We start from the raw sequence: 24429 nt of genomic DNA on the forward strand, positions 1-24429 counted from the left end.
ATTATCTCCTGCACCGTCATCAGTCCACACCTTGAACCTGTCCCAGTCATTCAATACATAAGACACAATGTTTCTCCGGATATCAAGAGTGAGCCTGATATGGACGTGCAATATGTAACAAAGAGAATGGAAAAGGTAGGTGCCATCTTCGGGCATGGAAACCACTCGGTAAGTGACAGTTCTTTGATCGATGGTGATCACCTCGATAGACGTGTTAATGGGGAATGCGGTTGGAACGATAAAGGAAATGGGTACCTGAACAATGTAAAGTAAGTCTAAAATACCTACACAATAACTATAATCGTAATAAACAAACAATAAAACAGCGGAGAAGCCATGGATTAAATAAGAAGGCTATAGTTATCAGCAGGGAGACGTGAATCCCGTGGCGAAGCAAGGAAGGGAATGTAGAGACCGGAGTGACGGACGGCCTTATATAGGCAGGCAGCCAACAACGTGGGAGGCGTTGGGATGGGGGACCCAACGCCGCCTCACACGGTGACCGAGCTGCAGGCTATGGATGTATATATGTACGTAAGTAGGATTCAGTTAGCGTTGGGAACCCGCGTACCAAATTTCTTGAAGATGGGCCCATAAGTAACAAAGACTGTTGAAAAGTTCAATTTGGCGGCTGACAGTGGCATCATACCACCGAAATAAGTATGTACATCTGTTTCGGTTAGCGCAGGGAAGCCGCCTACCAAATTTCGTGAAGATGGGGTCAGCCTCCTACATACACGGGAAGTTGGAGAATTAGTGACATTGGAAAGTTCAATATGGTGGCCAACAGTGGCGTCATTCCATCAAAATAAGTATGTACATCGGTACACAGGGAAGCCGCCTACCAAATTTCGTGAATTCAGTGAGTGAGTCAGTTAGCGAGAGCTTTGCCTTTTATTAGTATAGATATATACTATAATATATAATAGGATATATATATATATAATAGGATATATATATATAATAGGATATATATATATATATATATATATATATATATATATATATATATATATATATATATATATATATATAGTGCCTGCCAAATAATACAAAGAGTACACAGCATGTGTTTCGCCGTAATTGGGACTTATCAAGTGTGCACACCTAAGCTGCTTCTTACGGCGATCGAACATTGGACATCAACGTTACGACACAAAGGCTGCTTTGTTTATTTTGCAGGATGAATATTTTAATTATGGTCAACTAATGTGGAACTAAAATGAATATACCGTAATGTCAAGTTGTGCTGCATGCACAGTTCTGATCGGGCCGTCCCATAAAGTGGATTTTTTTGTTTTTAATGTTTTTTTCATTAAGCGCATGTGGTGTGTGTCACTGCCTAGTTCCCGTTGCCTGCCCGATATGCGTGCGCGTGCGTATTGAAAGACTACGTCATCACACACTTTACAGTGCTGCCCAATCTGTTTAACAGAAGTGCGAACACTTTACGGCATATTAGGCTTTCAATACGCCTGTGCACGCAAATCGGGTAGGCATGCAGATCGGGTAGCGACAGGATGGTCATAACCAGAAGTGACATCAGGGTGACCGGAACTGGAAGTGACGTCTTCGTAGTCGGACCCGGAAGTGACGTCAGGGTGGCCGGAACCAGAAGTGACGTGTTCGTGCCCAAAAACGGAAGTGACGTCAGGGTGACTGGAACTGGAAGTGACATCAGGGTGACTGGAACTAGAAGAGACATCTTTGTAGCCGGACCCGGAAGTGATGTAAGGTTGGCCAGAAATCGAAAGTGACGTCAGGGTAACCGGAATCAGGCAGAATTTCCTGTGTTTGGTCTGCAGGGATAACAGAAAAAGGGTTAGCACACCCTGCCACCCCCTGGCCTGACATGGAATTACCTTCTTTTGGTTCTTCTAGCTCCCTCCCATTCGCACGTGTGTGACAATATCTTCTTTCAGTTCCATGCTAGCAATGGGACAATTCCAAACACACACCGACTTAAGACACTGTGTTATAGATATAGCTAAGAAGGTTCTGTCTCATATTAACTTACAGGGGGTGAAAGGCTATACCATAATGTATAGCTATGAAAGAATAGTCTATTCTATTCAGAGTAAGCAGACACTAATATGAGTTTAACTTAAAGCATTAACATTCTAAGACTGGGTCTTACAAGAATGAAAGACAAAAAAAACAAAATAAAAGTACGATTTAAAGGTGAGTACTAGAATCTTGGACTGGTGCTTGAAAAGATCCAGCACTTCTGCAAACATCTTCTGAGATCTGTGATGAAGACACAGTACACAACATTGTTGTTATTTTGAAGGTGTATCTAAAAATTTTCTAAAAATGTCCTTATTTTCACAGCTTATTTATCAAATTCATAATCAAGACATTAAGCCACCATCCACCAGGAGATATCATCTTCTTTCAAATAGAGGACGGCTTTTTTGCTCCTTTAGGACATTTTCCCACCTTAACTATGTCACATACAGTATAAGTAAGCAGCTGCTCTTCATACACTTGTATTCTGTTTTCCAACACGTTTCAATCACGGAGGATCAGACGCGACTTCAGGTTATGTTTCATAAGCGTTCCTGCAATGTCTTTAAAGAGACTCAATTTTCATTGTGCCCTCTGATCTTCCTCCTGTCAGCCTGTCGCCCAGATGCCAGCTGAGACTCTGATGTTGAGCCCCGCATTAAAAAAAAAAATCAGAGCTTTGTGTGCCCGTCTGAAAACGATTCTGACTACATTTGTCATGCTAAATTGACTGGAGAGCAGCTTCAAAGGCACTGCGTTAAACGGACTGGTGTGACCCGGCTACTGCAAACATGTGAGCCCCCCCAACTGCACCGGTGCTTTACTTCACTGTTCTCACTTCCGTGCTGTCAGGATGTTTGTGAAAACATGTCTGCAAGTGAACGCTGTAGATGCCACATGGGTGAGAGAGGCACCCCGGCCAGAAGAGGGGATGATTCCTTATCAGGATGGGAGGCTCCTAGTAGGTGGACAGGCATCCCGGCAGGGGAGGAGAAGGGGATCAGACCTGGAAGGAAGGACCAGAAGGGATAGACGGGCAGCCCACTGAAGATGGAAGATGTCGCTAGGGGCTTTTTACTCTCCCAACACACTAGTGTTGCCCAGTGGGAAGCCAGCAAGGCATACCGGGAGATGTAGTCTGGCAGAGCAACCCTGCTGGGATCACTGGGTGCCACAAGAGGGTGCTGCAGTGAGGCAAGCTCCCTGCTGTAATGGACTTCCACATGACCTGGAAGTGCTTCCATCGGGCAGTGGCCCTGGCACCAGAAGTACTCACTTATCCAAATGAGTCGGAGCTGGAAGGGCATGGAACAACACTCAACTGGAGGAGGGCAGTGCGGTGGTGGTGAGAAGTATTGAGGAGAGAGAGAGAGAGAGAGAGAGAGAGAGAGAGAGAGGGAATCTTGTGCCTGTGTTAACTTTGTGCTATTCTTTCTTAACTTTCTTGAGGAGTGTGGGCAATAAACACACTGTTATTGGAACCCAGGACTTTTTAGGGGGTTTGGAGCTTGCTCACACCAGAACACATTCAATCCAACCAGTTTCTGGAGGCCTGCTTTCTTTATTATAGAGGCGTAAGACTGGTGTGAAGTCAATCATCAGACACAAGGTAAGGCCGACTCTTCATGGTATGCCAATACATCACACATGGACCATGGAAATCTTCAACAGTAGAGGGTTTACAGACATGGCATACTATTACAGCAGACAGCACCAGTGGCAGTATCTGATAACATCATGAAGATGATTCAAAGTTGATTCATTCAACGTTGGTTTAAAATGACTCCAAATCATGGCGCTATATAAAGCATCAACCCCTAAAATTATAAAATGGACTTGGCAAAATGTCTACCATCAAAAACAGGTAAGCATAACTAATGCTGTCCTCAGTTGCTCTCTTTCTTCTTCTTCTTTCGGCTGCTCCTGTTAGGGGTTGCCACCATGGATCATCTTCTTCCATATCTTCCTGTCTTCTCCATCTTGTTCTGTTACACCCATCACCATCATGTCCCCTCTCAGCACATCCATAAACCTCCTCTTAGCCCTTCCTCTTTTCCTCTTCCCTGGCAGCTCTATCCTTAGCACCCTTCTCCCAATATACCCAGCATCTCTCCTCTGCACATATCCAAAACAAAACAATCTCATCTCTCTGACTTTGTCTCCCAACCATCCAACTTGAGCTGACCCTCTAATGTCCTCGTTTCTAATCCTGTCCATCCTCATCACACCCAATGCAAATCTTAGCATCTTCAACTCTGCCACCTCCATCTCTGTCTCCTGCTTTCTGGTCAGTGCCACCTTCTCCAACCCATATAACACAGCTGGTCTCACTACCATCCTGTAGACCTTCCCTTTCACTCTTGCTGATACCCGTCTCTCACAAATCACTCCTGACACTCTTCTCCACTAACTCCACCCTGCCTGCACTCTCTTCTTCACTTCTCTTCCACACTCCCCATTACTCTGTACTGTTGATCCCAAGTATTTAAACTCCTCCATCTTCACCAACTCTACTCCCCTCATCCTCACCATTCCAATGACCTCCCTCTCATTTACACACATGTATTCTGTCTTGGTGATCCTACTGACCTTCATTCCTCTCCTCTCCTATGAGAATCTAAACAGAAGAGGTAAAACATTATACTTTTCTACCATTCTATTTCATCATGGCTGACCTCCATCACACTTTGTAACAGTATGTAGGCAGTCTCATATTACAAACTTCATAAGCCCCCCGGCAGTAGAAGAGATGGGGACCCTTCCTGAAATTTTTTTTTACAACAGAACCCTAACCCTTAACCTAATTCAATCTATAGTTACAATAATTGACACTAGGGGGTATTCTATTTGAATCCCTATGTGTTTATGTGTTTTAGTGCAGATTTTTTAAACCTTCTTTTAAATCTACCTAAGTATTTAGTAATGGCATGAATAGACACATCTAATATGATTTCTCTAACAGTTTTTTTATTGAGATAAGAATGGGGTGAGTTACAAGGAAAGGAAATGAAATGTTGTATCTGGGACTTGTGTACCAGCATATTACCCAGTTCTGTGCTTCTGCCGCCTACCCTAAGCCTAATTCAATGTTCTGCCACACACATGCAATTAGGAGATGGGTCCGAATAAGTATAATTTATCCACCAGACCAGGGGCCTCATGCATAACGACGTGCGTAGAACTCGCACTATAACATGACGTAAGCAAAAAAGCCGAAATGTGCTTACGCACAGAAAAATCCAGATTCAGGAATCTGTACATTCACCAGCTTCCACGTTCTTCCGCTACATAAATCCTGGTCAGGGTGAAAAGTAACGCACGTGCACGCACCTGCTGTCCCGACCCAATTCCTCCCAGAATTACGCCTCTTTGAATATGCAAATAAATATAAATCGCCCTTAAGCTCAGCGTTCTGTGAAAAGACAATGGGAAAAGCACGGGGGAAATATAAGAATTTCAGCGAATACCAAGTGGAGGCAAAGGAAAAAACATACTATTTGTTGGTTTAAACAGTGGAATAATCAACAAAAGGAAGTTAATCGAGTGACATGGTGTGACGGAGAAACTTGAAAGCTTAAGTTCACAAAGTCACACAGTGCCCGAAATAAAAAAGAAGTCACATATCAAAGTCACCGTGAAAAGGAAAAGGAGTTGTAGCCCACCTTCTGAGTATCATATGAAAGCTTATTAGGGTACAGACAAAAAAAATAGGCACACAGTGAGGAAAAAGCACGAAATGTCAACTTTAATCTCGAAATTTCCACTTTAATCACGTAGTTTATTTTGTCATTAAAGGAGAACATCATAAACTTCATCTTAAACATGTTTAATTTACTAGTTTCTCAAATCACATCGTAACTAAAGTAGAACGTTAAATGCTTTGTTTTGTATTTGATCTTCTATGTGCTCTGTGTGTGTAAATCACTACGTGCTTCCGTTCTTTCTCTTTCTCCGACAGGACACAGAATCCATTACATTCGTGATATTACAACTCTCTGAATAATTAAAATACTGAGATGTATATGTGATATCATTTTCATGATGATTGGAATAAAAGAATGTTATTAAACATGGGAACACGGTGGCGCAGTGATTGTTCATGTCTCACGCAAGATGCTTGCTGCGCCGTGTGTGACCTTCGATGAAATACTTTATTGCAGCAGTACTGTCTCTTTCAAACATACTAACCCCCAATTCCTGTCCTTACTTTTCTTTTTCCAAATACCCAATCGCCACACAATCAGTTCTGTAATAGACAAGCCATCTGTAAGCTTACAACGACGATTCTTCAAAACCTTTAAGGAACATTGAAATATCTTCATAGTACGTGTTTAATTATTCTATCCATCTATCCTTCCAGTGTCGCGCCAGCCTAAGCAAGAATACAACGCGAGGCAGGAACAATACAGGAACTTGCTAGTGCTGCGGCACCGTGTCCTCACATGTTTAATCATTAACAATACAGATTATTTAAATGAAGGTTAAAGTTTTATCTGTATAATATAATCAACATAATTTGCTGCATCTTAAAAATGATATTGTCATCATATGTAAATACGCGCTTTATAAAATGGCGCAGGTTGTGTAATATTATAACTGTAGTGCAAGTTTACAGTGGGGTCATCACACTTATAAGTACAAACAGTTCTACAAGGAGCAATTGATTGAGTGCATTTAAAGTTCTTGGGATGAAACTGTGTCTGAACCGCAAGGTCCGTACAGGAAAGGCTTTGTAACATCTTGCTGTGGCTGAGGCAGTGTGGCCTTGATGCTGTATACCGATAATTCTCTTTCCGATCAGCTGCTGCTGTGATTCCCCAGTCAGATACAGTGATATAAATACTCCAGGTGGTGCAGTGAGAGTAATATGGATAAAGATGATCCGCTGTGACAACTCCTATTGGAAGCAGCTGAAAGAAGAAAATGAAGAAGGTGCAGTGAGAGTAACAACGCTAAAGCAGTTATGGTATTTAGAATAGTTTGGCCATTCCGTGGACCATTATATTGTTACAGGTTAATTACAATCAGATGCATTAAACTAATAAACAATATGAGGTTAATGTCAGTGTATTTATAAAGCAGCGTCAGGGATGTTGATCTGAAAAAGAAAGATAAACCACATAGGAACAGTAGCACTGCTTTGATGCTGGGTGCCACCAGTCTGCAAAACTGAGTGGAGAACTTGCGTACGACAGGGTATGAGGTACCGTGGAAATGTGCGTGGCTTTACGACAAGTTTAGGTTTTATACATCGTGATTTGAATGTGGAAACGTTTCTGTGCGTACGCACCGTTTATACATGAGGCCCCAGGAGTTGGCACTGTCAGATAAACATTTCTGTCTTTTCTCCATTGCAGACCATCAGAAGGAAGTCCTGCCTGACGACCTCACCTGCGATCCTGGCTCTCCTGACCTCACTCCAAATCCCAGTTCTATTGACATCACTTCCTCCTTTGACCCAACACTAACATCAAATTGTAAAGTGCAATTCAGTTCTGTATTGAGCTCAGTCTGCTTCATCTATTGAAACTTTTAAAGTATACGGGGTGGTTCTCCCACACCTTTCTTGTTATGTTGCTGATTTATTCACAGTTCCCATGTTTAGCCTTCTCACACAGTATCACGCACGGGGCTAAGGATTAAGGGCTAAGGTGATGGTAATTCTCTGCCAATCCTGCGGTTGGCACTGTGTGGTAACAACCATTGTTTTCCTCTTTCTGCAGACAAGAAGATTCACAGCCCCCCTCCTTGTCTGGGCCCGTCTCTTCCTGCCCAATTACATCATACCTGGATGAACTGACAGCTTTGCCAGCATTTGAAGGTGACTCTCACCTGAAAAGACTTAGTTTGTGCTTTACACACATTTTTATTTTTATCCTTTATTTATACAGGGTTTGTCGAAAGGTGCCCCATTCTTACAACAGTTACCATTTTTTGGAGGCTGTTGTTGAATGCTGCGGCACAGTGGCGCAGTGGTAGAGCTGCTGCCTTGCAGTTAGTAGACCCGGGTTCGCTTGCTTGTTTGCACGTTCTCCCCGTGTCTGCGTGGGTTTCCTCCCACAGTCCAAAGACATGCAGGTTAGGTGGATTGGCGATTCAAAATTGTCCCTAGTGTGTGTGGGTGTGTGTCTGCCCAGCGGTGGGCTGGTGCCCTGCCCAGGGTTTGTTTCCTGCCTTGCACCCTGGGATTGGCTCCAGCAGACCCCTGTGACCCTGTAGTTAGGATATACTGTAGTGGGTTGGAGGATGTATTATTATTATTGTTGTTGTTATTATTATTATTGTTATTATTTAAATTACAATATATTTAATTATTAATGAATTTTATTACATAATACTCTTCTAACTACATCCATCCATCCTTCCATTTTCCAACCCGCTGAATCCTAACACAGGGTCACGGGGGTCTGCTGGAGCCAATCCCAGCCAACACAGGGCACAAGGCAGGAACCAATCCTGAGCAGGGTGCCAACCCACCGCAGTTCTAACTACATTAATTGCATTATATAACAATTTTCCTGACCCATTCAAATCACTTTACTTACACAGTGGGGAGCCACTCCAGCTACTAGCAAAGTGTAGCATCCACCTGGATGATGTGATAGCAGCCATTGTTTTGCGAGTACACTCACCACAAATTAGCTATTAGATGGTGAAGAGGTGAGAGAGATAGTTAGTCAATAAGAGAAGGGGTGTTATTAGGGGGTCAGAATGGATGAGTCGTGATGGCCAATTGAGCCAGGACATCAAGAATACACTCTGCTTTCTTTTTGAAAGCTGCCCAGAGATCTTTATTGACCGCGGAGAGTCAGGACCTCAGTTTTTTGTGTCTCATCCAAAGCACGGCGCCATTTTTACAGCACAATGTCCCTGTCACTGCACTGCGGCATTGAGATCCACACACAAACCACAGGGTAAGTACGTCCTGTTAGCTTCACCAACAACCTCTTATGCAGCAGCTCAGGCTTTTCTTAGATGGTCTCCCAAGCAAATATTCACTGAGCATAAACATGTTTAGTTTTTGGTCGATGACCTGTTCTGACTTCTACCTCTATGGGCTGTTCCTACCAAACAAGTTTCTCAGACTTTATATTTATTTTATATGGTATACTATATTCATTTCAGAGTGGAATTTGTCTTTTTGCATGACGTCTGGGGGTCAGAGCGCAGGGTCAGCCACTGTCCAGCACCCCTGGAGCAATTTTCAGTTTATGGGCCTTGCTCAAAGTATGATTTGAACCTGCAACCTTCCAGTTACCAGCCACACTTGTTCTGATGCGGGACCCTTCTGTTCTACTTGGACTGCCCAGGATCTGACTGCATCTCTGCAGGATGTCTCCAGTCTCAGACAGACATGGTTTTGTTTTTATCAAGCCCTCCATTACGCCAAGGAGCCTTTCACATCAAAAAGGCTGTGATTAGTAGAGCGAGAATGAAGGGACGTGTGTAAAAATGGTAGCGGAGTGCGACCAGACTGTCGAGTCGGTATTTATAAGATATTGATGGCACTGATGTCTCTCTTGCTGTTTTCCTCATTTCAGCAAGGACTCCCAGTGCTGCCTAAGAATCAGCACACCAAATCCCAGATGCATTTCTCGTTCACTTTTTAACCTATAAATACACCCGCTTATTCATTCCAAGGCTCGCTCCGTTTGCCTTTAAGAGATTTGCGAGGCAATCCGCAGAGTTCCCCCTCACTGGCCGCCTGACAACCTGTTAGGTCTGCCAGGAAAAGCTGCGACATCAGTCCGATCCATAATTGATAATGGAATTCGCAGCAGAGCTGGAGCTGGGTGCCGGATTACATTCTTGTTCGGGGGGGCGATTTCATTTGGAGACAGGAGCATTTGGAACGTTGAGAACATTGGAAAGTGAAAGAGGGAAATGCCTCCCCCCACCAATGGCTGACAAAGTTGCTGCGATTATTGAGGGGGTGGCGCAGTGGTGGGGAGCTGCTGCCTCACGGCTTTGATTCGTGGCTCAGTTGCTGAGTGGGTGGCAGTTGCACGTTTTTCTCATGAGCTCGAGGGCTTTCTTTCACATCCTAAGTAGGCACCATCCATTCATTCCTTTTACTAACCTGCTAATCCAATTCAGTGTAGCAGGGGCTGGAGCTCAAGCTGGGAGTTGTCCTCCAGCCAGGAACCAAATCATGGAGGCTCAGTTAGGAGATGCCGATTTACAGTCCTGTGAAAAAGTAAGTACACCCCAGGAAATGTTTTTCTTTTCTTTAACATATGTGGACATGACAGGATTTGATTTTCATATAAAAAGCATTTCTAATTAAAGATTGATGTAATTAGAAAAAATAAATCAAACTTAACTTTACAATAATTTATCAAATGAAAAATAAACAGTCATACCATTTCCATCTGTAGAAAAAGTATGTCCCCCTCTTGGCTCTACTAGCTGGCACTGTCCCTCAAGTAGGCGTTTCCCCCAAATGTCCAGCACTCTGCGACATTGACTGGCAGCAAGTTTTTTCCACTCTTCCATGCAGAATTCTTTCAGCTCTGTGATGTTTGAGGGGAGTCCTGTGTGCACAGCTCATTTCACAACCCCAAACTCCCCCAAAACCCACCCCGAAGCAGCATCTCAGATTTAGGGCTCCATCTCTGATGGAGGATCGCAAGAAACATTGGGTAGAGGGGTCTGTTCATCGGATTGGCTGGCCCAGCACTAACTCAGTTGCGGAATGGCCCCAGCAGTTTAAGGGTTAAAAAGTATTGGTGTGTTAATTTCAAAGCCAAACAGAACAAAATCGTATTACGCAACAAATTAATCTAGCGCAACACGAAACATAATTTACTTTCAAATTATTACGTTTTACTATTTTTTTAATATAGTTAATTACTTGCTCTGCGGTGGGTTGGCACCCTGCCCAGGATTGGTGCCTGCTTTGTGCCCTGTGTTGGCTGGGATTGGCTCCAGCAGACCCCCGTGACCCTGTGTTAGGATTCAGCGGGTTAGAAAATGGAAGGATGAATTACTTGCTTTAATGTAAAATAGTTAGTTCTATTATGCATATGTAACTATTTCCATGAAAATATAAATCTGTTTAAATTGTACAGCCGCGTCCCCATACATGAGTGACAGAACCGCAAAGAGGCTAGAGCTTAGCTAGCGAAGCGAGCAGGGAGCAAAGCCCCCTAGTCTTTCAAAAAAACATCAAGTCGAGTTTTGAAAGTCCCTACACTCGTTGGTAGCTTATTCCAAGTGGCTGTGGTGTAGCGGGTCCACAGCTCAAATTAACAGGGACACTTTTTAAATAAATAATCGGCACACTCGCGGTTTAGCGAGGGGACATGGTGTGTGTGGCCGAGCAGTTCCCGGAGGGATTTGTGATGTGGGCGATCCAGGCTTAAGTGCACAGGTGAGGAGTCGTCCGCATCCTTAATTGTTCCCGGGAGCTGCTGATTGCCACAGCTGATCCATGTTCCCGTGATAAATAGAAGCGTGAGGCGGCTAGCAGGGGAAGATGAAGAAAGAAAGATGAATAGACGGACGGAGGTTGAGATGGAAGGAGAAGAAGAAGGCAGGAAGCAGGGAGAGCATAGTCAGTGTGAGAGCGAGTGCTGGCTTACAGGCAGCTGGACATTGAGCCCTAGCGGGGTGTTCGGCCGACACCTAGGGCAGTTGGTAGTGGTTTGTTCCCGCTGAGCATTGTGAGGCATGGGACTGACCGGAAGAAGGATGGCTCACCGCAGAAGACAGCGGGAGTCGAGAGGCTTTGGAGGCTGTGAGTGTCCTAGTCACTGGGGAAGCCATATGTCTGTCTGGAGAGTGCTGAACCGAAGCCAGGGATCGGGAAGCCTCCAGATCAGAAGGTAGAATGAAGGTCAGCTGCAGGTAGGGTGGCTCCCCTGGCGCATAGAGAAGCAGGGGAGTCACCAGTAGAAAGGCTGATTTTAAAAGGACAGCTTCCAGCCGTTGTTTTAACCTCATTTTCAAATGGATTATTTATTTAAGGATTGTGAAGCACTGCACTTTATTTTGAACACCTTGTTTTGTTTGCTATTTTTAATAAAAGCACTTTACACTTTTGCTCCATCCCCTTGCTTTGTTGTGCCTCACTGCCAAGCTCATCGGTGACATTATCGACGGTGTCGGGTTCAGGGCTCGCAGAAGGAAGATGGGAGTGTGGCGCGAACCCGCACCATCACAGTGGCTCATGGGTAGTTTGAACCCACACGTTGCAGCGCTCTGCCATTATTCTAGTTGAAGACAAAGTCAAATGAACATGGATGCTCCAACGCAGGATTGGTCAAGAATGTGGTGTAGTGAGAGTTCTTTGGGCAGAGGGAGTGAACCCTGCTGAAACTCACTGAAGGGTGTTGGCTTTAGCAGATCAGTAAGGTGTTTGGGTGCCCATCTCGTGTAAACTTTATGGCACCCCAAGTCATCACGCACCATGGCCTGTGCAGATCCATAGCTGATATCCGGATGTGCAGCAACAGCAGACAACAGAATCCGTCGGTCTTCTCTGATGAAGGCATTCACCATGTTGAGGTGGGCTTGTGTGCATGATTTTAGATGGTCGACCAGACTGAGCTTCATCAGTTACACTCATTCTGTCTCCTTTCTACCCATTCATAAACTTTTTGTTGAGTCCTGCTGTTTTCACTTCCATACTGAGACAACATCCTTTGATGAATGTCAGCAGGTTACACGTCCAGAATTTTCACTAGCACCTGATGACTCTGACTCTTTCGATACACTAACACAATGTCTTACTGGTATTTCTGAATGGATGAATAGTAATTTTCTCAAACTAAATAAAGAGAAAACTGAAATTTTAGTAATTGGCAATAATGGATTCAGTGAGGTTATTAGAAATAAACTTGATGCACTAGGATTAAAAGTTAAGACGGAAGTAAAAAATTTAGGGGTAACCGTTGACTGTAATCTGAATTTTAAATCACATATTAATCAGATCACTAGGACAGCATTTTTTCACTTAAGAAACATAAGTAAAGTTAGACCTCTTCTATCATTGAAAGATGCGGAGAAATTAATTCACGCTTTTGTTTTCAGTCGACTAGATTACTGTAACGCACTCCTCTCAGGACTACCCAAAAAAGATATAAATCGTTTGCAACGAGTGCAGAATGCAGCTGCTAGAATCCTAACTGGGAAAAGAAAATCTGAGCACATTTCTCCAGTTTTGATGTCACTACACTGGTTACCTGTGTCATTCAGGATTGACTTTAAAATTCTGCTTATGGTTTATAAAGCCTTAAATAATCTCGCTCCATCTTATATATCAGAATGCCTGACACGTTATATTCCAAATCGTAACCTCAGATCCTCAAATGATTGTCTCCTTATAATTCCAAGAACAAAACTTAAAAGAAGTGGTGAGGCAGGCGGCCTTCTGCTGCTATGCACCTAAAATCTGGAATAGCCTGCCAATAGGAATTTGCCAGGCCGGTAGAGCACTTTAAAACACTGCTGAAAACACATTACTTTAACATGGCCTTTTTATAACTTCAATTTAATTTAATTTAACTTAATCCTGATACTCTGTATGTTCAATTCTTCATAATAACTATTCACAGTGGCTCCAAAATCCATACTGACCCCAACTCTCTCTTCTGTTTCTTTTTCCGGTTTCTTTGTGGTGGCAGCCTGCCACCACCACCTACTCAAAGCATCATGATGCACCAACATTGATGGACTGAAAGCCAGAAGTCTACGTGACCATCATCATCAGGTCCTTCCATGAAAACCCTAAATACAAAGAGGACTGTTTGACTAATGTTAGGTAGATTGCCCAGAGGGGACTGGGTGGTCTCGTGGTCTGGAACCCCTACAGATTTTATTTTTTTCTCCAGCCTTTGGAGTTTTTTTGTTTTTCTGTCCACCCTGGCCATCGGACCTTACTCTTATTCTATGTTAATTAATGTTGACTTATGTTTATCTTTTATTGTGTCTTCTATTTCTCTATTCATTTTGTAAAGCACTTTGAGCTACATTTTTTTGTATGAATATGTGCTATATAAATAAATGTTGATTGATTAATTGATTACGGCATGTTGTTCGACAAAGGTGCCATCTTACAGCTGAGTGTTCCTGTTCATTAGATCTTGGCTTCAACTACAACAACAACAACAACATTTATTAATTTAGCAAATTTTCATACAGGGAAGCATGGTGGCACAGTGGGTACCGCTGCTGCCTCGCAATTAGGAGACCCGGGTTTGCTTCCCAGGTCCTCCCTGTGTTGAGTTTGCATGTTCTCGCCATGTCTGCATGGGTTTCCTCCTACAGTTCAAAGACACGCAGGTTAGGTGCATTGGCAATTCAAAATTGTCCCTAGTGCGTGCTTGGTGTGTGTGTGCGTGCCCTGCGGTGGGCTGGCACCCTGCCCGGGGTTTGCTTCCTGCCTTGCACCCTGTGTTGGCTGGGATTGGCACCAGCAGACCGCAGTGACCCTGTAGATAGGATATAGCGGGTTGGTTAATGGATGGATGGAAATTTTCATACAAAGTGCTTTACAAGATGACAAAGACAGTCATATGAAATGAAAAAGCAAATACAATTTGGCAATAATATTAAAGAATTAAGTAAAAGAAAAGGATAAGGTCAGAAGGCCACGAGGAAAGAAAAAAACAAAAGAGTTCCAGTTAGACTGAAGAAAAAAAACAAAATCTGCAAGGGTTCCAAGTCTACTGCACCACGCGATTACACTTTCACATATCAATAGCAAATACCGTAGCTGGATGAAAACTAAGCAGACACTTTATTTATAGGACGGGCAATGTAAAAATATGTGTGTTTCTTGACTTGCAGTACACTCAATGGGATAAAAATAATGCAGGTGTTTTTACTTCAATAAAATTAGCATTCCATTAGGATACTCATTAATTTAAAAAGTAATCAGACTATGTAACGCATGTTACTTTTAACATGTGAGACCCCAGTACTACTCCCGAGATTGTGCTGCTGAGGACTGTATGAGAGGATACCCAAATATAACCTGAAATCTGTACCTGGCGCATAATCTCGACTTAGTTGCAAATTTCGCCGCTAGGTGTAGCACACTTACAGTACTCTGTGGCAGTCTGCCGTGTGCCGCTACTCTGTATTGTTTGTGCGCCATTCTGTGTTGGTTTTTCTTGGTGCTTATTAAATGTGTTCTGAGATTTTTGTGTTGGGTGATCATAAAGAACAGCAAATCTGCGTTAAATTTTGTTTTCTGTTCGGCAAACTGTAGAGCTGCTTGAAACTGCTTTTAAAGAGGAAGCTTTAAGTAAAACTCAGGTCTACGAGTGGTCTTCATGTTTCAAACAAGGGGAAATATCACTTGAAGACCAAACCAAGATCTGACCGACCTTCCACAATTAGGAATGACAAAAATCTTGAAAAAGTTTGCAATGCAATTTACGAAGATCGTCGTTGGACTATTGAACAGATTTCTGAATTGACTTGTGTGTCTTGGAGTTCTTGCCACCATCCCTAATCATCTGATCTTTGCTCCTTGTGACTTTTTCCTGTCCCCAAGGAATTTTTTTTTTGTACTGTGGAGGAAGGCAAAGAAAAATCTCCTGCAGGTCTACGACAACATTCCTCTTCAGTGATTTCAAAATGTTTCCACAAGTGGAAAACCATTGGGACAAGTGCATTCATTCACTCAGAGAGTACTTTGAAAGACACTAAAGTTTTAGTAAGTAAAATGATTAAAACAATTGTTTTATCAATTCTGTTTATTTTTGGGTACTCCCTCGTACATTCAGCTCATTATCTTAATTTAGCGATTTCTGAAATATTGACACATTATTTTAGACAGTAGAAGGAATAACTCAATCTCTCGAGCATTTGCTCCATGAAATTTATCTTGTGGACGCTTCTACCCATGACTGCTGAAAGCGTGTGCAAAGAAAACACACACACACAGGCGAAGAGAGTGCTGCAGACCAGCGCAGACTATGAAATTCTTCACTGTCACCTGGTTAAGGGTTTACATGGCCACATAACTGGGGAAATTGATGTCTATTAGCCAGGTGTTTTAGAAACCAATAACCAGGTTTCTTCAACTGGAATAACAGTTTACATGGCATTTTAGAACCAAAGTTTCTGTGAATAACCAAGTTACTAAATTATACTTCATGTCCTCTGCAACTTTTACTTCTCTTACTAGCTCTTCCAACACTTGTCTTCATTCAGCTTCAGTCTTTCCATCTGCTCCCCTGACAGGACAATGTAACCACTGAATTTAATCACCCATTTATCTTCTTGTTCTGGGTCTGCGTTTACTTTCTCCAAAACCTTTCCAAATGTCTGTTAAATGCACACAATTAAAAGTAATGCCAGCTTTCCCTTCTGGGCTCCATAGTATAGTTAGCCTTGGTGACACAGGAACACAGTGGAACTATTCAGCTTAAACACATGAAGGGAACATCCCAGTCTAACACCAAGTCAATGAAGCTTTATGGATATCAGTCTGTCTGGCTAGGAAGCAGAAGTGACTGTGAATCATCTTCACCTGCTTTGGTGCAAATGAAAGAGACAGCAGGTGACCTGGAGAGCTAACAGCAAGACAACCCCAAAAAGGGAATGATGGCCACAGGCAATTGCTCTCTCCAGATCTATCCATCTATCTCTTATATAGTATCTATCTATCTATCTCCTTTTGTATTATTAATATGTAGCCTTTGTCAGAATACCTCAAATCTCACAGACTTACCACTGTTTATAAGATATCGTACCATATAACTTCTCATCTTCCCTTCTACATTTATAACCTCAGGCCATTAGGTGTAGTAAAAGACAAGCAGGAGTTAAGTTACAATTTAAACAATGTATTATTGATAATATTCAAAAATAATAACAATAAACAAAGTACATTTGAATATTGGCAACCATACATTCTGATAAATGCTAATGTGTAGTTTCAGAAGGCACACAGACTTGTAGTTACTTTAAATGTCTCTAGTTAAGGCACAATTTTTGTTCAGCTTTCTTCAGAACAGGCCGCATGCCTGCCTCAATATGGCTGCTGAGCTGAGCTCCTCATGGTAATGGTGTGTGAGATACTCCTTCATCAGTTGGTAAGAGAGAGAGGGAGGGGTAAAGCTAGCAAATGTATAGATTCTCTGTCCAAACCCTACAGCCAATAGGGCGTCATGGTACTTAAAGGCTTCTGATACAAGCCAATTCCAAACAGCCATACTTCAGACCAATGGGGTATAGAACACCATCACACCTGCCCTTCTTTACCATGTGTTAAGGTAAAGCTTGTCAGTTAGGCAGCCTGGCTTTCTTGTGAGGGTTGATTGAGAGAGTCCTGCAGAGAAACTTCCCCAACCCTGTTGTAAAATTACAAAGAACTGGTTCTTAGCCATTAAACCACTGCTGTTCTTATCAATGATAGACATTAGTGTTATAAGTTACAAATAAAGACATACAACATGTTTAGCAATTTATATGCAAAATGTCACTATTATATAGTGCCTTTAACATCTATCTATCTATCTATCTATCTATCTATCTATCTATCTATCTATCTATCTATCTATCTATCTATCTATTATATAGTGCCTTTCAAATTTATGTATCTATCTATCTATCTATCTATCTATCTATCTATCTATCTATCTATCTATCTATTATATAGTGCCTTTCAAATTTATGTATCAATCTATCTATCTATCTATCTATTATATAGTGCCTTTCAAATCTATCTATCTATCTATCTATCTATCTATCTATCTATCTATCTATCTATCTATCTATCTATCTATTATATAGTGCCTTTCGAATCTATCTATCAATCTATCTATCTATCTATCTATCTATCTATCTATCTATCTATTATATAGTGCCTTTCAAATCTATCTATCTATCTATCTATCTATCTGTCTATCAGTTCACTTAGAAGCTCCATCTTATGTAAATGAAGCACACTGTGTGCATCTGTGGAGGAGACGAGTGACAGTATTAATACACGAGGCAGCTACTTTAATTCAAGAAGCCCGGAATACATCTTCATTATCATCATCTTAGCAGTCCACGTCTGACGTGTGGTGTCTGACTATAAATGAAGCACTTCATGGCTAAAGATTTATGTGTGCACTACTGATAATTCATCCAATTAGAGCACAGTACTCGCTTGAGCCCGCCCTCACAACTTGGACGAGCGAAAGTGACAGTTTTCATTTCAAGTCGTATTTCATGTTGTGTGTGATGTCACTGAAATTAATAAATGAAGAAATAATTCAATCAATACATTAAGATAAATGTACATACATTACTGACACATTTAATTATTTTTGATCACCAATCACTGTATGTTTATTTATTTTGTTTTTTTTTTATTTTAATTTTAATTTGTCCGACTTTGCCATATAACAAACAGAAGAATAGCATATGATTATTTTTTTGTTTTTAGTGGGATATTGCTGAAACTTATATGCTGCTTTCACATCAAGATGAAGAAATTGGAGAAGCACATGACTCGGCAACTCGGAGTGATGACTGGGCTGGATTACCATGCGATGAGGGATACGAACCTCCCATTGGGAAATTTTAAGTATTAGTGGTGAGAGAATTTGAAGATAATTTTGAAACTCAATTTCAGCGAATTGTGATGTCGCCTTAGCCTGTAAGGAGTGAATGCAGCATAACCTCACTATTCCCACACCAGACATAAACCAAGTTGCCTTGAGTTCATTTCAGTTTGTTCTTGTAGTACAGTTTTTACTGAGTACAGACCTGGACCTCTTATAATTCACTCTTTATCTATTTTATTACCTGTTTCTCCAGTTCACAGTTAAAAGTTGGCCTGGCAGAATTGGAAACACATTTTTAAAAATAACCTTTCTAACAGATGGTGCTTTACTGGATTGTGTGGCTCCTCACTGCTTGACAAAGAACCTTTTCATTCTGGGAAGTGTTCTATGCACATGCCGGTCCTTTGGGCTTGAACTTGAACTTGAAAAAGTTCCTAATGCGTGGATAAAACTGAAATCTTTAATGTATGGTGGGCAACCAAGCAGATTAAGCAGATCAGCAAAACCTGAAATCAGCCTGTGTGACTGTTTACAGAGAACTTCAAAGAGGCAGGCAGGGAGGCAGGGAGTGACCCACCCAGACTCTGAGTCCAGAACACTGTAGCTGTGAGGCAGCAGCAGCACCGACTGCAACTGAGCTCTGCCCAGAGTAACTCAACTGTAGTGAATCACTTGATTGTGATTTAGAGATAAGAGTACCCCAATATTTCAATAACTTGATAATATCAAAGTTTACGATTCAGTTAATGACACTTTAAAAACAACAAACAGATAGGAAAGACCTACATTGGTTTGAGGATTGACAAAGCAGAACTGTGTTGAAGAAAGGCTTCCATATCCTGTACAAAAACTAAAAAGAGCACCTTCATCTATACGTGATTTCAGCTCAAGATCAACTTTAATGTCATGTGACTCTAACTTGCTTGTCTTACATAGACTAGAGACAGCAGCGCAATGAGTTCAATGCCATTGATGAAATACAACAACACAAAGTAGATACAAGAAAAACGTATCACTCATAGATGGAATTTAAGGGGAGCTTGGGGGCCTGGATAGATAGATAGATAGATAGATAGATAGATAGATAGATAGATAGATAGATAGATAGATATGATAGAAGGCACTATATGATAGATAGATAGATAGATAGATAGATAGATAGATAGATAGATAGATATGAAGGCAGATATATGATAGAGATAGATAGATAGATAGATAGATAGATAGATAGATAGATAGATAGATAGATAGATAGATAGATAGATAGATATGATATGAAGGCACTATATGATAGATGATAGATAGATAGATAGATAGATAGATAGATAGATAGATAGATAGATAGATAGATAGATAGATAGATAGATAGATAGATAGATAGAGGATGTGTAACATTGTTCATAATGGCACTCAATTTTGTCTTCATCCTCTCCTCTGCTGTTACCTTATGTGGGTCCACAGGGCTTTCCATAACTGAGCTTACTGTTTTAATCAGTTTGTTGATCTGGTGGTCCTCTCTTGAGTTAATGTTAGCAGCCCAAGACACCAGACTGGCCATCACTGAGTTGTAGAAGATGTGAAGGATGTCACTTATCACATTAAAGGAGCACAGTTTTTTTGAAAGAAGAGTCTGCTCTGCCCTTTCTTCCATAGCTCCTCTGTGTTATGAGACCAGTCCAACCTGTCATTGATGTGGACCCCCAAGTACATGTAGCAGTGCACTCCCTGAATAGTGACCGCACATAGAGGCTCTTTGATGAGGCGAAAGTCAACAAGTAGTTTCTTGGTTTTGCTGGTATTACGATAAAGATGTTTCTGTTTGCATCAAGAAATAAAGTTTTCCCCCTGCCTTCTGTCCTCCAGAATCCTCTGTGAATTTCTGTGACATGACCTGGTGTTATATTTGTCTGAGAAAGTTTAGATGTTTATTTTGATAGAATTAATAATAAAAATTCATTCTTTACATTTATATAACACTTTTCTCACTATTAAAAGTGCTTTTCATAGGGAGTGGGGAGCCACTTCAACCACCACTAACATGCAGCATCTGTAGCATTGTTTCATACATAGTGCCTGTATTATCATGAGGTGAGTGGAACTTACCAAATTCATTATGGGTTGGTCCACTCATACACCCTAAGCTTAACACACACAGACCCTATACATGTAAGCACTGTTTAGGAGAAATGTCTGCCCAGTATGTCACTATGGCAGCATTGCTCAGGCCTCTCCAGAGATGTTCGATTGGGTTCAAGTCTGGTCACTCAAGGGCATTCACAGAGCTGACCCTAAGCCATTGTTGGTTGTCTTTATTTTGATCTGTTTAAAGGTGAATTTTCGTCCAAGTCTGAGGTCCAGAGCACTCTTGAGCAGGTTTTCATTAAGAACACCTCTGTACTTTTCCTCCGTGCAGATTTCCCTCATATCTGTCTACTTTCTCCATCCCTGCTGCTGAAAAGCAACCCCACAGCTTGATGCTGCCACCACCAATATGCTACACTATTGGAATGATGAAGAGTGCTGCCTGGCTTCCTCCAGATGTGACAATTAAAAATTAGGCCAAACAATTCAATTTTGGTTTCATCACACCCGAGAATCGTGCTCCCCATAGTTTGGACGTCCTTTAGGTTCCTTTTTAAACATTCTGAGCGAGCTATCATGTGTCACCTGGCTACTCTTCCATAAAGCCAAGATTAGTGGAGTGTTGCAGCAATGGCTGTCCTTCTGGAAGTGTTTCCCATCTCCATATAGGTTCTCTGGGACCATCAGATTAATGGTCACCTCCCATTCCATAGCCTTTCTCAGTTTAGCCAAGTGAAGGGTTGTGGTGGTTTGACACTTCTTACATTTAAGAATTATGGAGGCCTCTGTGCTCTCTGGAACCTTCAATGGTGCAGAACATTTTTTGTAGCATTCCACAGGCCTGAGCCTCCATACAATTTGGTCTTGTAGATTGGTTTTGGCTCAACTATGGACCTTCTACAGACAGGTGTGTGCCTTTCCTAGTCTTGTTCAGTCTCAGGTAGACTACAGACATCTAAGTGATACTGACGAGAATGGGATGCACCTAAGCCAAATTTCAAGTATCGTAGCAAAGGTTCTGAGCAATGGTGGCAATGTGTTTTTTTTTTATTTAATATATTTTCAAAAATTCCTAAACTCTTGGTTTTTCTGTATCATTCTGGGGTATTAAGTATTGTTTGATGAGTGAATAAATGCATTTAAAGCCAAGGCTAAAAGGTGAAAGGGGTCTGAATCCTTTCTGAAGGCACCGTGGACCTGTTTCAGTTGGTGAATGGTTTGTACGCCAGACTTAAACTGTTGGCCATCAGTCACCATATTTACAGCAGACATCTCAGATGCACACTCCTAATGTTAAATCTGGAGTTTATAGACTTAAAGTAGCCTCTCCACACAGCAATCTATTTATTTATTTTATTTTTGTCCAAAATATTTCTCAGTACAAAGTAACCTAAGCTCAAGGAGGCTGATACACCCTTAGCAATGCCACTTAACAAGCAATGATGTGTTACTCCCACCACCATGATGTTCTTATGTTGGAGATGCCTACTGCACCCAGGACTCCAGGTGCCCAGCGGGCTTCTTTAGAACAATAGAATATTAGAACACTCTAGACAGGAACAGGCCCTTCAGACCAACAAAGCTTGCCAGTTTTATCCACCTATTTCTTCCAAAAGAAAATCAAATCGAGTTTTGAAAGTCCCTAAAGTCCTCCTGTCTACCACACTACTTCATTGCTTATTCCAAGTGTCTATCGTTCTTTGTGCAAAGAAAAACTTCTTAATGTTTGTGTGAAATGTACTCTTAACAAGTTTCCAACGGTGTCCCCATGTTCTTGATGAACTCATTTTAAAGTCATCGTCTTGATCCACTGTACTAATTCCCTTCATAATTTTAAACACTTCAGTCAGGTCTCCTCTTAATCTTCTTTTTCTTAAACTGTAAAGGCTCAGATCTTTTAATCTTTCCTCATAACTCATCCTCTGTAGCCCTCAATTAGCCTAGTCGCTCTTCTCTGGACCTTTTCTAGTGCTGTTATGTCCTTTTTGCAGCCTGGAGACCAAAACTGCACCCAGGACTCCAGATGAGGCCTCACCAGTGTGTTATAAAGGTTGAGCAGACCCTCCTGTGACTTGTACTCCACACGTCAAGGCGCTATATAACCTGACATTCTGTTAGCCTTCTTAATGGCTTCTGAACACTGTCTGCCAGTTGATAGCTTAGAGTCCACTATGACTCCTAAATCCTTCTAATAAGGTGTACTCTCGATTTTTCGACCGCCCATTGTGTATTCAAACCTAATATTTTTACTTCCTATGTGTAATTCTTTACATTTACTGACATTAAATTTCATCTGCCACAAATCTGCCCAAGCCTGTCTGCTATCCAAGTCCTTCTGTGATGATATAACGGATTCCAAATTATCTGCCAATCCACCTATCTTGGTATCATCTGCAAACTTAACCAGCTTGTTACTTATATTCCTATCTAAATCATTTCTATATACTGTATTAAAAATAGCAGTTGCCCCTGCACTGCCCCCTGCTGGTCACCACTCTTAACATCGGCCAATTCTGATGAGGTTCCTCACACCCTCAACCTCTGCTTCCTGTGTCTGAGCCAATTCTGAATCCATCTAAAAACATCACCCTGAACTCCCACTTCTTTTAGTCTGATGCCCAACCTCTCATATAGCACCTTATCAAAAGGTGTGGTGGAAGTGCTACCAAATAGGGCCCCGCAAATGTCAATGTGCCCCCTGGTGGAGGCCATGGGCCCCAACAGGGTTGAGCTTCTAAGCTCGTGACCTGTGGCTCCACTGAAACCCAAAGGTTAGTCCGGGGGAGAAACTGTCTCTGGAAGTATTCTCTCCCCTGGTCTTTCCATAATCAGAGCGTCCTGGCTGGGTAAGGGCTCTGACCGTCTGCCACAATGGAATAGTGAGTAAGAGTAAAGTCAAGATGTAAAGCCATAATACATCAATGCTTTAAAGTCAGAAAGGTTAAACAATACTTTCATGAAGATAAAGGTAACAGGTATGTTGAAAGAGAGACATCTACCAAAAAAGACATAAATCAATTAAAACGAGTGCAGAATGCAGCTGCTAGAATCTTAACTAGGAAAAGAAAATCCGAGCACATTTCTCCAGTTTTGATGTCACTACACTGGTTACCTGTGTCATTTAGAATTGACTTTAAAATACTGCTTATGGTTTACAAAGCCTTAAATACTCGCACTCTATCTTATATTTTGGAATGTCTTACACCTTACACTCCAAATCTTAACCTTAGATCTTCAAATGAGTGTCTGCTTAGAATTCCAAGAGCTAAACTTAAAAGAAGTGGTGAGGCGGGCGGCCTTCTGCTGTTATGCACCCAAAATCTGGAATAGCCTGCCAATGGGAATATACCAGGCTGATACAGTGGAGCACTTTAAAACATTGCTGAAAACACATTACTTTAACATGGCTTTCTCATAACTTAATCTTAGTTTAATCCTGATGCTCTGTATATTCAATTAATTATCATTATTATTCACGTTGGCTCCAAAATCCATACTAACCCCTACTCTCTCTTCTGTTCTTTTTCCAGTTTACTGTGGTGGCCACCTGCACCACCACCACCTGATCAAAGCACCGTGATGTTCCTACATTTATGGATTAAAGGCCAGAAGTCCACATGACCGTCATCATCAAATTCTTCCATGTGAACCCTGAATACCATGAGGACTGATTGAGGTCATTTATGTCAGGTAGAATGCCTAGAGGGCGCTGGGTGGTCTCGTGGCCTGGAACCCCTGCAGATTTTATTTTTTCTCTCCAGCCATCTGGAGTTTTTTTGTTTTTTCTGTCCTCCATGCCAATCGGACCTTACTTTTATTCTATGTTAAT

General features: G+C 41.7%; 1 long non-coding RNA gene across 1 annotated transcript; it reads left to right on the top strand.

Annotated features, from left to right (window-relative positions):
• Positions 1-10115: 10115 nt before the first annotated feature.
• On the top strand, positions 10116-24167 carry LOC120526750. Its single transcript, XR_005633155.1, has 3 exons — positions 10116-10204; positions 18398-18547; positions 24131-24167. It is a non-coding gene; the product is annotated as an uncharacterized LOC120526750 (long non-coding RNA).
• The last annotated feature ends 262 nt before the right edge of the window (positions 24168-24429 follow it).

This window comes from Polypterus senegalus, chromosome 3, assembly GCF_016835505.1.
Source record: "Polypterus senegalus isolate Bchr_013 chromosome 3, ASM1683550v1, whole genome shotgun sequence".
In the NCBI taxonomy this organism is placed as follows: domain Eukaryota; kingdom Metazoa; phylum Chordata; class Cladistia; order Polypteriformes; family Polypteridae; genus Polypterus; species Polypterus senegalus.